At 40.6% G+C, this 13,707-nt stretch overlaps 1 protein-coding gene across 1 annotated transcript in view; it reads right to left on the bottom strand.

Annotated features, from left to right (window-relative positions):
- The window catches only part of MAT1A (methionine adenosyltransferase 1A), a 52,247-nt gene extending 45,141 nt beyond the window's left edge, over nt 1–7,106 (bottom strand). The window contains exons 1-2 of the mRNA XM_054522366.2: nt 7,060–7,106; nt 5,617–6,169 (exon numbers count right to left, since the gene is read on the bottom strand). The gene's annotated coding sequence lies outside the window, so the exon portion shown is untranslated. The remainder of the gene's footprint in view (nt 1–5,616; nt 6,170–7,059) is intronic.
- Between the last annotated feature and the right edge of the window lie 6,601 nt (nt 7,107–13,707).

Raw genomic sequence — 13,707 nt, 5'->3', positions numbered from 1 at the left:
CAACGAGGGCTGCTGCCTGCCCCAGGGCACCCAGTCCCATCAACCGCCCAAGGGCTGAGGAGTGCAGTCCCAGGGCGCAGAACTGGCAGGCATCTCCACCTGAGGCCCCAGTGCGCGATCCACTGGGTGAAGCCAGCTGGGTTCCTGACTCTGGTGGGGACTTGGAGAATCTTTATGTCTAGCTAAGGGATTGTAAATACACCAATCAACACTCTGTATCTAGCTCAATGTTTGTGAACACACCAATCAGCACCCTGTGTCTAGCTCAGGGTTTATGAATGCACCAATCGACACTCTGTATCTAGCTAATCTAGTGGGGACATGGAGAACTTTTTTGTCTAGCTCAGGGATTGTAAACGTACCAATCAGCACCCTGTCAAAATGGACCAATCAGCTCTCTGTAAAACAGACCAATCGGCTCTCTGTAAAATGGACCAATTAGCAGGATATGGGTGGGGCCAGATAAGAAAATAAAAGCAGGCTGCCCCGGCAAGCAGTGGCAATCTGGGTCCCTTACCACACTGTGGAAGCTTTGTTCTCTCACTCTTTGCAATAAATCTTGCTGCTGCTCACTCTTTGGGTCCACACTGCTATTATGAGCTGTACCACTCATCACGAAGGTCTGCAGCTTCACTCCTGAAGCCAGCAAGACCATCAACCCACCGGGAGGAACAAACAACTCCAGACATGCTGCCTTAAGAGCTGTAACACTAACCCCACAAAGGTCTGCAGCTTCACTCCTGAGCCAGGGAGACCATGAACCCACCAGAAGGAAAAAACTCTGAACACATCCGAACATCAGAAGGAACAAACTCTGGACACGCCGCCTTTAAGAACTATAACACTCACCACAAGGGTCCACGGCTTCATTCTTGAAGTCAGTGAGACCAAGAACTCACCAGTTCCGGACACAGTATTAGGGAGATAGGGAAAGAAAACTAGAATTCAAAGTACCACTGAAATGGCAGTAAGGTTCCCATTTTTTCTCCCTCTTGTATCTCCAGTTTGTACCCACAGAAGCGTAAAACCCAGAAGTGGCCACGAGGGCCCACATATAGAAAACTCCAGAAGTCCTCTAATTCTAACTCAGAAGCAGGAAAAGGAATTAGTCTCTTTGAGACAGTAAGGGGAAACTGCCTGTATTTGCTTTTCTTTGTTCTGTTTTCCCAAGCCCCAGCACCAGGATAATTCCACAAAAACAAAATGATTAGTGGAGGCCTGCAGGAACCTGAAACTCTGAGGAGAAAATTTATGACTGGAGCAGCTGTGGCTCCAAGTAAGTAGAGCAAACCCCTGTTGCTTTTTTTGTCCGTGTGTCCACCACCATTTGGCTTCAGATGCAGGCACAGTCATGGAAAGTGCACAGTGGAGTGGGGGAACTAAAACCCACCAAGAAAGGGGAATCTGAGAAATGAGAGGAAATTGCTCAGGAATGCACCACCATCAAGTTGTACGTGCATGGAACTCATCCTAAACAGTATGCCAAAGCCGTTGATAAAGTGAACCAAAGGAGAGCTCACTGCTCAGGTCCCACATTTATTTCTGTGTTAATTAATTCAATTCAACTGTAGTTGGAGAACACGTTTTGTTTGATTTCAAATTTTTTTCATTTATTAAGACTTCTTTTATGTCCTAGCATAAATGGTCTTTCCTGAAAATATTTGATATGTACTACTATTGTCGGGTGGAGTAGTCTATAAATGTCAGTTAGATCAAGTGAGTTGACAGAGTTGTTCAAGTTCTATATCCTTGCTGAGTTTATGTCTAGTTGTTCTGTAAATTACTAAGAGTCAGGTATTAGAATCTCCCAAGCATTGTTGAATTGCATATTCCTACTTTCAATTCGATCATTTTTGCTTTATGCATTTTGGGACTCTGTTAAGCACATACATGTTTATAATTGTTATATATCTTCCTGATGACTTATTATGTTACTCTTTGATTTTAATATTTTTGTCTTTATTTACATATCACTTTTCCATGTCTCTTGTAGACAATGTATAGTTACATTTTGGTTTCTTATCCAGTCTGATGAACTCTGCTGAAGTGTTTTATCCCATTTACATTTAATGCAGTTATTGATATGGCTGGATTTATGTCTGATGTTTTCAATATAACTTTTAAAATTAAATGTTCAGAGAGACATCAGTATGAATTCATGCTTAGCTTAAGCAGGTACAGATTCATAGAGAAATATTTATAGATGTATATACACATGGGTTAGTATAGACACATGTATCAGCTGAGAAGGCTTAAATAAAGCAGCAGACCTCAGTAGCAACTAGCAACCAGATCTTGGCTTCTACAATCATTCTCCAATTAAAGAAGAAATTCTTGGAAAAATAGCTGATCTTAGCACTGGGGTAGAAAATATACAAGATGAACCTGTAGAATCTTCATAGTATAAGAAAGCAAGGAAAAACTAGAAAAAAAAAAAAAAAGATGTGGGTATATCAAAGGGATATAGGAACCAGCTGAAAGAGCTCCCAGTGACCAAAGCTGAAATAATGAGTAATAAAGTAGAATTTATAACCTGAAATATAAAATAAAAATCCATATATCCATCCTGATATACAGAAGTTATTTAATACATAAATAAATCTTGACGAATAGACCAATCTCCCATGCAGAAGAATTTCAGGTTATTTATTTTGATATTTCACTCTTAATAAAGTAGAGTATAGGTGGGTGCGGTGGCTCATGCCTGTAATCCCAATACTTTGGGAGGCCAAGGTGGGTGGATCACCTAAGGTCAGGAGTTCGAGACCAGCCTGTCCAATATGGTAAAACCCTGTCTCTACTAAAAACACAAAAATTAGCCAGGCTTTGTGGTGGAACAGAAAAAAAGACATTAGGGGAAAACTGATGAAATCTAAATAAAGTATTAACTTTAGACAATAATAATATATGAATATTGTGCTTCATTCCAGCTCCTTGGGAGACTGAGGCAGGAGAATCACTTGAACCTGGGAGGCGGAGGTTGCATTGAGCCCAGATTGCATCATTGCACTCCAGCCTGGGTGACAAAAGCAAAACTCAGTCTCAAAAAAAAAAAAAAAAGTAGAATATAACTCCCACTCCTTAAGTCTATGCTGCACATAGTAACTTTCTTCCAAAAAGCACAGCATGGGAAAGGAGGAAAAAAAGTAACTTAACACGGCAGAAAACTGACAAACACTACCTCAGCCAAGTGACCAAGGTGACCAACATCAACAGTGATAAGTCATCCTGATGATAGTTTGTACTGTTGATATTATGTGATGAAAACAGCAGTTTACTTTTGTGTCCTTCCTTCCAAAAGCACATCACCTCACTTTAATCATGATGAAATAATCAGGCAAATCCCAACTGAAAAACATTCTTTAAAATACCTGACTAATACTCTCCAGAACTATCAAACTCATCAAAACAAGAAAAATCTGAAACATTGTCACAATCAAGAGGAGCCTGAAGGGGCGTAACTTCTCAATGTAGGATCCTGCAACAGAAAAAAAGACATTAGGGGAAAACTGATGAAATCTGAATAAAGTATTAACTTTAGACAATAATAATATATGAATATTGTGCTTCATTAATTGTGACAAATGTATCATACTAATATAAAATGTTAATAGGATAAATTGGGTTTAGGTTATACAGCAACTCTCTATACTATCTTTGCAATAATTCTATAAATCTAAAATTGTCCTGAATTTTTAAAATCAAATATTTATCTTGGCTCATTCACCCTTGCATTCATTTACTCATTGATTTTAATTATTTACTTAAACAGCTGCTATGTCCCAGATACTGCTCTAGTCTCTAGAGATACAAACAGCAAATAAAACCAAACATGTTTCCTGCTATCAAGGCGCTTAAGTCCAGTGGAAAAGAAACAAAGAACACTAAGTGATTATTAAGTCATAGGAGGAATAAGTCACTATTTTCAAAATTAAAAATTATTTTCTCGAATCTTCATTATAAAAGACTCAAGACATTAAAGGTCTGGGTTGAATATCATGCAATCTGACCACTGAAAATCAAGGAGCAGGATTTTCAAAGAGGAGCAAAAGGCAGTTCTTGAACCAAATAATGAAATCTCTAGGAGGCAGCCCAGCCTCCCAACCCTAACAGGGACAATTACTGAGTCTAGAGTCAATATCAGAGGGCCAGATTGGCTGTTGACTCTCTGCATGCCAGGTCTGTGCTGGGGGACAAAATGTGGAGAGGAAGCATCATGCCCTACTGGAGTGCTGCATGAATAGTGGTTGTGCAGGCAGGACAGGTAGATGGGCAGCAGTACCAGGACAGGCTCCACTCCAGCTGCACAGGGGTCCATGCACCTACCCATCCTCCCATTTCTACATTCCACTCATTCATTCTCGGAATACAAATTAAACACGTACTATGTGCCACACTAGGGTAGGCCAACCACATGTGTGCCAGGTGGACTGGGAAACAATATTGCAGGCAACAGGAACAACATGGACTAAGATTCAGGAGGTAGAGAGTGCATAAAACCTTCATGACATTTCAAGTGGTTCAGTGAGGCTGGGGCACAGAGTGTGGGCTGACAAACAGAAGGGGAGGATACTGAGATGGTGGCAGAGGGCAGATCATGAACAGTTCTGTGGGTCCTCCAAGTTTACACTTTATCCTGAGGACAAAGAAAAGCCAATAAAGAGTTTCAAGCAAAAGATGTGCCTGGATGGGGCATATAGTCAGATAGGGACTTGTACAGAAACCACTCTGCTAGCTGCTATTGTGTGGAGACCGGACTAGACAGGGCTGTCCCAGAGGCAGGGAGATTGATGACATGGCAGAGTCAGAAAGTAGGAGGAGTGGAATTGGATACATCACTGGATGCAGGAAGCAAAGGAGTGGGAGGATTCAGGAATGACTTCTGACCTGGGTAAATATGCAGGATGAGTAGTAGAGTAACAAAGACAATAAACACAAACATTGTGTGTTCCCAGCATGCATCGGGCATTACCAGAGGCAAATGTTGATGCTCCAGAGGGACTTGGGTGCTCTCAGTGACCTAGTCTAGGTCCCTAACATGCAAATACTGGTATTCCCTTCTATGTGCATTTCCCCAGCCTTCTTCCAAGCCAACAACTTGCTCAACAGGTAATAATCTACAAAAAATTTCAAGTAAACATTCTTTTATAGATATAAAATATAAAAATAATCCCAAACTCTGATAAATAGAGCAACCTCTACAGGGAATTTTTTTTTTTTTTTTTTTGAGATGGAGTCTTGCTTTGTTGCCCAGGCTGGAGTGCAGTGGTGCGATGTCAGCTCACTGCAAGCTCCGTCTCCCAGGTTCAGGCCATTCTCCTGTCTCAGCCTCCCGAGTAGCTGGGACTACAGGCACCCGCCACCACGCCCGGCTAATTTTTTTGTATTTTTAGTAGAGACGGGGTTTCACTGTGTTAGCCAGGATGGTCTCGATCTTCTGACCTCATGATCCTCCCACCTCAGCCTCCCAAGGTGCTGGGATTACAGGCGTGAGCCACCGCGCCCAGCTACAAGGAATTTTAAGAACATATGATTCTATATTAAAAAGCAATATTCCAAAGGTTGTTGGTATCATTAAGTAAACAGTCCTCATTTTACATAAGCAAACACACTCACCAAGATAAATATCCAGCTGAAGTAAAAATGGAACCAGCATGGGTGGGTTTAGAATTAGCCAGTAATTTCAGAGGAAAAAGCAGGAATGGGTGGAATAGAAGAGCAGAGTGTTATTGGCCAGTTCATCTCCCAATCAAAGGTAACCTTGGAGAGGGGAAGAAAGAGGATTATACAAGCATAATTGTTGATAGATAGAGTCTATGAATTATGCGTGCCTCTCCAGAATTCTCTGCCCAGCTAATCATAGCTCTGCTGGAGAATAACTTTTAATATTTTTCAAGTAGAAAACAGGCTGGGCGCCGTGGCTCACACCTGTAATCCCAACACTTCGGGAGGTCGAGGTGGGTGGATCACCTGAGGTCAGGAGTTTGAGAGCAGCATGACCAACATGGTGAAACCCCATCTCTACTAAAAATACAAAACTTAGCTGGGCATGGTGGTGTGCTCCTGTAGTCCCAGCTACTCCGGGCTGCTTGAACCCGGGAGGCAGAGGTTGCAGTGAGCCGAGATCATGCTACTGCACTCCAGCACGGGCAACACAGTAATACTCCATCTCAAAAAAAAGAAAAAAAAAGAAAAAATATATTGAGCCAAATCCATGAATCAATTCATAACCATCAATGTATTAATGTATTAAATATGATATACATGGTTTCTACATTTCAGAGAATTAGCTATCACCTTGTCTCAATACTAAAAGGTCTTTACATAGAACACTGCTATAATGTACTTAAATTTCTATTTGACATCTGTCAGCATCCCGAAACACCTACGTGTACACACAGAGCTTCCATTTTGAAATAAAAACAAAATGGCCATAGCCAGTCAGTGTAAATCCCTTTTACTTTTAAAAACTGAAGATTGTGTCATCTGAAATGTTTAAATGTGTAGAAATTTAAAATATCACCTCCTTCCCTCTAAGTCAACTCACCCTAAACTCAACACCTTGGGTGGTAAATCTGGGATATTTACAGGCTCTCAGTCCACACTTTCCTCCGTGGGGTTAAATAATTGACTGAAGTTTGCACAATATAGCCAAAGGCTATGGGAGAGACACAAGCAAGTCACCTTTTTCCCAGAATACAATGTCTTCACTATACAAATCCCTATCCCAAACAATGAAACAGGGAGTTAGAGCATTTGAGGGGAAAATTGTAGAGAAAGAAAATTCAGCCATGAAGTACTCTGGCTTTAGTTTTCTCTTGATATTTTGTCTTTCCCTTATTTGCTCTAAAAAATATTTTGATATAAATGATTAGTACAGTTTGAGTCTGAGTATTTTAAGTGAAAGGAGAAACTATTACTTAGATAACTTAGGCCAAACTGATCCTCTCACACAAGCTTTCATTCTGAAAATACACACAATTTGGTCACAAGTGTTTCATGTTCGCAAATGTCTACCTAATTATTTCATCTGGGGATTTGAGAGCAAATTTTAAAAACCTTTATGTGGAAGGCAGCCTCTCCATCCCTACTCTTTCCCTGAGACCAGTTTTCTGGGAGAGTCTTGCAGTTTACAAAGCATTCTTACAGGTGTCAGCTCATTCGAGTGTCACAATGACTCTGATGTGGGCAGTGTTGACCCCATTTAACAGAAGAGGAAGCTGAGGCCCAAAGAGATTAGGTGATTTATTTTGGCTTGTACAACTAGTAAGTGGCACAACATCTAAACTCAGCCGTTCTGACTCCAATTAGTCCCCTTTTCCTACGCTGAACTGCCTACTAAAGCTATTTTATTTATTTATTTTTCTTTTCTTTTCTTTTATTATTATTATACTTTGAGTTTTAGGGTACATGTGCACAATGTGCAGGTTAGTTACATATGTAATTTTTACCAATTCAAGATAAGTAATTACCTACAAATTGTGGCTGCTTATTTATCTGCTGCCAGCTACTCTAATGCCTTCTGCTGCCATAGCTTAGAAAAAAGCCTTTTACACCCTCATTTGCAGAAAGCTTAACACTGACTATTCCAAAGCTATACCCAAAGAATCCTTGGACAATGAAGCAAACACACATCTCTAATTCCACTGCTCAGTATTATCTGCTCTCACAAGAATCACTTGTACTGAAGTACTGAGTCCAGTGAATCGTCAGACATCATAAAGGCTCAGAACCTGCAGCATGGGCCAGAGGCATTGTGCCACCACCCACCTCCCCATGCAAAGCAGCCCTCTACTACCTTCCTTAGAACTGCTGCTCTGCCCTAACCTCCTCCAGCAACCCCAGGGCCGATCAAACACGTTTCCTCTCCTCTCCTCTTCTGAGTATACCCCAGGCCCTTGTTATTCAGTGTGGTTCCTTGACTAGCAGCCTCAGCATCACCTGGGAGCTTGTTAGGAATGCAGGCTCTGGGGCCCCACCTTAGGCTCGGAAATTAGAATCTACATTTTAAGAAAATGCTCCAGGAATTTATAAGAAATTACAATATGAGAAGCAATACCCTATAAAAAAGGACAGAGCAACTGAAATCCATCCTCTCTGTCTCACCATCCATCCTCTCTGTCACACCATCCATCCTTGGCTACTGGTTCTTTAGGCTCTCAGAAGGTATTATGGCCACATTCAAACCTTCGGCACCAGCCCACCTGCTCATCCATTCCCCTAGTATATCCAATCCAGCTCAGTTTTATGGTTTAGTAAAACAGCTTGGCTACTTTACATTAAAGTATGAATAGCTAAGTGCCTACGAACATAGTGGGTTCTGATGGAATGTTACTGAGAAATGACGAGAAAGTTTTAAAGTCAAAAAAATTTGGGTTTGTATTCGCTCAACGATCAGCTGTGAGAATCTCAGAAGCTTAAATAACTCTCTGAACTTCCATTTTTACCTGTAAAAATTTAAGCTGTTATCTATCCTATATAAGAAGTTGAAATAAAGTATCTTGTGTACCAGGACTGGCACATAGTAGGTGTTCTCTTTCTTTTAATGAATGAACCATAACATCAGAGGTAACTGAATTTCAAAATAGTACTGACATAAATAAATATCTAGTTGGTGTCCCTCCAGCCAGTGCGGCCACATGGGAGACACTCTGGGGCATGTAAGCATTTCCTGTGAGTCATAAAATCACATCTGCCAACCACCATCAGCCTTAGCTACACTGGAAGTCACTCACTGCACACCCCCCACCTGGAAAATTCTCCTCTACTAACTTATACTTTAGAGTCCTCTGATTCAAAAGCTGCTTCCCTTTCTCCTTGAAGAGTTTAATCAGCAAACTGAAGAAACAAAAATAATGGCAAGGGTGTAGGTAAGTTGAGATGTTTAAACTGTGACAGGCTCGTTTTTAGCACTTAAAATTTCATTTCAGCAATATCACCAATGTACATGCAATGAGCTAGAATGCTTATTATTCATTAAAACTGGTAAAAGAGTGCTTTCCCTGATTTTGAAATTGTTAATTTGATTATTGACTGTACTTGAAGACAATGTAATTGAAAAATCTAAACGAAAGTACATGAAATAATTTTTAAAGATAATCCTTAAACTACATAAGTTTTTCAGAACTAATAATGGTTCATTAATTTATTAAACAAAAGATCAAAAAGCACAAAACATTAAAAAAGAGACATGTAAATAAAACTTACTTTTGCCAAACAATAAAGACCATAAACCAAGTTAAAAGGCAACCAACCACCTGAGAGATTTCCCAACACATATAACCAGCAAAGAAATTCAGTAAGATAAACAAATCAATAGCAAGTATTAGCAAATAATATGAACATGCAATTCCCAGAAGAGCAAATCCATTGTCCAATAAACATAAAAAGATATGTAACCTCACTAATAATCATAGAAATGCTAATTAAACAACAAAAAAGCTACCACATTGCACTCCTGCCATGGGTAAAAAATGTTGACATGTAAGATTACCAAGTATCTGAAAGGATTCGACATAACAGGAACTCTATCCTGCGGGTAGAAGTGTAAACAAACATGACCACTTTGGAACACAATCTAGCAATATCTAATAGCTTGAGAATGGCCACAACCTGAGCCCCGGGAATCGCACAAGTGTGCCTTGTATACCCACCCAAGAGTAGCATTTTCTTAAGTGAGATTGCTGACCAGCAGTAGCAGCAGCATCTGGGTGCTTGTTAGAAATGCAAATTCTCCAGCCTATCCCAGACTAAAAGACTTACCTGGGAGTGCCTTTTAAGAAGCCCTCCAGCAGATTTAGGTACATGTTTAAGTTTCAGAACCAAGAGAGAAACTTCACACATTAGTTCTCCCGTCTTCCAACAGGAGATTGTGTCAGAAGGGTACTAGGAATGTGGTCCTTGATACATTTTTTAAGGAGGAGAGTCTGACAGACCTTCTTTACTAGTACAGTGTCACTTGCGAGTCAAGAGAAAATGTGCAAACAATGGGATTCCCTCAAATACACAGAGATACATACATAGGTATATGCATAAAAGTAAAGCATTTAAAACACTCCAAACACCCACCAATAGAAGAACTGGTACAATGGTTATGTTACACAGCAGTTAAAATAAATGAAGTAGATATACAGGTATCAGCAGGAATAAATCTTGAAAATATAATGCTGAATGAAAAAAGCATTAAGTTAAAATCTCACCCGAAAAACTGTCTTATTTATGGATAAATACACATTTGTATTAAGACATCAAATATGTATAACTGGGAATTACATCCACTGATTTTAAGATAATGGTTATATGTGGGCAAGAAATAAGAGGAATGGCATGAAGGAGGGGTACAAAAACATCAACTGTAAGATTTTGTTTTTTAAAAAAGCTGCCAATATATGGTAAAATGGTAATATTTGTTAAATCTGGATTGGGATAAAAGACATTGCTTATATTATTCTGTGTACTCTTCTGCATATTTGGACTATTTTACAATTTAAAAATTTAAAAGTTATTCCTTATATTTGCAAATACTAGAAAGGCTTATTTCTGTTTAAGAAAAATATATTTCAAAATGACTACCTCAAAAGGCTTTTAAAATTGAATCTTTGTGACATCTAGTGGTAACATAAATAGTTACAATTTAATATACAATTACAAATAAGCTTGATTCAATGTAGTATTGATCTCAGAACAGTTGGTTTAATTTGACTTTCACAAAAATTAATTCAATTTTCAAAAGCTTGTGCATTTATTTGCTGTTTTCAGTGTTCTATTCCTGAATATATATATATATATATATATATTTTTTTTTTTTTTTTGAGACGGAGTCTTGCTCTGTCACCCAGGCTGGAGTGCAGTGGCGCAATCTCGGCTCACTGCAAGCTCCGCCTCCTGGGTTCACACCGTTCTCCTGCCTCAGCCTCCCGAGTAGCTGGGACTACAGGTGCCCGCCCCCATGCCCGGCTAATTTTTTGTATTTTTAGTAGAGACGGGGTTTCACCATGTTAGCCAGGATAGTCTTGATCTCCTGACCTCGTGATCTGCCCGCCTCGGCCTCCCAAAGTGCTGGGATTACAGGCGTGAGCCACCGCGCCCGGCCCTATTCCTGAATATTTTTAATAGGAATGAAACTTTGGAGTAAGGTTATTATCATCTTGTATACATTATTTCTGTGGCTCAGCTGATGGCCTCCTGAAATATGTATCAATTATGTTAATTCTAGTGTCCGCAAAACAGGTGGCACCCCTGCCATCCCCCTCCCTGGCTCAGTGAGAGCCATGAAAGAAGCTCCTAGTGTCTCCTTTACACCATGTTAGACACCAGCCAGGCAAGTGTCCCTCACAGCCAGACCGGCACCTCTGCCTGACCTGAGCACTCAAGGACCCACCATTGTTCAAGATTCAGGTTCTTCCTTGTCCTTCCTTGTCCTCCACCCCCATTCGATCAACTCCCAAGCCCACCTATGAAAAGTGTCACACCCATCACTTGTTTCCTGTAGAGGTCCTACAAATTGTGAATGATGTGCCAGCAGAGACCATGTTTTGCGTATATGCTTCCCATGAGAACCCAGTACAATGCTTGATACATAGTAGGCACACAGTAAGTGTTCACTAAAGTAATTTCCACTGCTCCTAGGTACGACCTTCATTACCTTAAGCCTAGACTATCTTAACAGCATCCTAATCCTAAAAAATCCTAAGTACGACCAATGAAGCATCTTAAAACATCTCTGTAACATTACACCACTTTCTCATCCGCCACTCCCCAAAGGGGTTTTCACTGTATAATTCCCATCTCTATTCCCATTGTCAGCAAATGCCATCTAAATATCTTAGCCTGGAATTTAATAGCCTTCAAAAACTAGTCCAGATCAACTTAATGAACTTCTCCCTCACGACATCCCTGTACAAATCAGCTAACCTTCAAGCATCCTACAGGCATTCCCAGCATTATTTATTTCTCTGCTCACATTTTTCCTCCTGCCCACCCACGATCGATTATGTGCCTTTGTGTTTTGCTGGGTTTTGTTGGGTTTAGCCTCTTACTTCCATGAAGCTCGATGTGACTTCTCTCTATGTAGAGTTAATCACAGTAGCTACCAAAGGGGTCTGTTGAACCTTGCATCATTATTCATCTTCTTTCCTATGCCCTTGCTCACCATCAGAATGCGTGCACCTCAGTGGTAGGGGACCACCTCTCACACCAGTTTGTGCACTCAGAATCTAGCTAAGTGCTCAGAAGGGAGACAACTAAAAGAGATGTGTCGAAATGAGAAAAACTAGGTAAAGAGTGGATGGCCATCGATTGCATTGGGTATAACCCCTTTTAAAGCCTTTCATGTGGAAGGTAGCTGTGAAGGCCCCACATGATTCTAAATAATGTATTAAGCTGATCTTTTATATTTTGACAAGGAACTGAAGACAGTGACAGCAGGAAAATGACTAGTTAAGAAACCAATCACTTGTGGCTTCAGAACATGAGAGAAAGAGGAGTGAGTATTAGGCTCACTGTCTTGGTCTAGAAGCGTGGCAACCACAGAAGAGTTAAGGATGACTCCCACACTATAAATTGGAGCATTTGGACAACAATGAAGCCGCTTTATTATACTAAAGAAGAGAAGAGGAGGCCAGGCATCGTGAATCATATTTGTAATCCCAGCACTTCAGGAGGATGGCTGGAGCCCAGGAGTTCAAGACCAGCCTGGGCAACATGGTAAGACCCCATCTCTTTAAAAAAAAAAAAAAAAAAAAATGAAGAGGATAAAAAACTTCTAGGAAAAGTGAAATAAACTCTGTTTTAGAGATGGGCACTTTTTAATGCTGTTGGAATCTGCAAATGTTTTCAGTAGTTATATTTCTAACATAACTGGGTGACAGGACAAGTTTCAACACTTAGTGGTACAATGCTGAATGCTACTCTTTGAGACTTCATTTCCCTATACTTTCAAACACAAGCTCATACCAACTCTATAAACTCCCAGGGGAGCTGTTGGCATTAGTAAGTGCTCCATGCTAGTCTCTATTCTCTCTTCTTCACCAACTTCATGCCTGACCCCTTCCCACCGAGACACAGTCCCCACCTGTCTTGCCCCAGTCCTCACAGTATGTGTCTAAGCTAGATAATGAGCATCAACCCTGGTTCTAATTTATAGGCAAGCTTCCTGGTGGGGCCAAAGTCCTTCCTCAACCACTTGGCTGGACCAAATCCTTACAAAATCCTTTCCCATGAGCTGTAGCCCTCACTGTCTCCTCTGCTACCTTGACCTCCCCCTTCTCCCACCACTGCTCAGTTCCTGGCCAGGAACCTGCTTTGAACAAGGTCACCACCTCCTTCCCTTCAGCCACAGTACTGACACCTACCTGAGAGTAAGCATAGGAGCCACACACTCCAGGGCTGCTCCTACCTGACTCTAAACCCCTATGGTCCCGCAACAGTCTCCCAATCCTCAGTTCCAGGGCACCTCCATTACCCGCTGACTCTGTTCTACCTCTGTGTTTGTTATGAGCTACTGGAGAATATAATAACTCTGATGAGATCTCTATTTACCTCACACAGCACCTAGCATGTAATAGCAGTAGTAACTACTTGTTGAGTGCTTACTAAGTGCCAGGCACTGTTGTAAAAGCTTTCCATGAATTAACTCATTTAATCCTTCTCACAACCCTAAAGAGGTCAGCACTATTACTTTTTTTTTTTTTTTTAAATACATTTAAT

This window comes from Pongo abelii, chromosome 8 (assembly GCF_028885655.2).
Source record: "Pongo abelii isolate AG06213 chromosome 8, NHGRI_mPonAbe1-v2.0_pri, whole genome shotgun sequence".
Taxonomy (NCBI): Eukaryota; Metazoa; Chordata; class Mammalia; order Primates; family Hominidae; genus Pongo; species Pongo abelii.
This window is presented reverse-complemented; position numbering and strand designations above follow the sequence as displayed.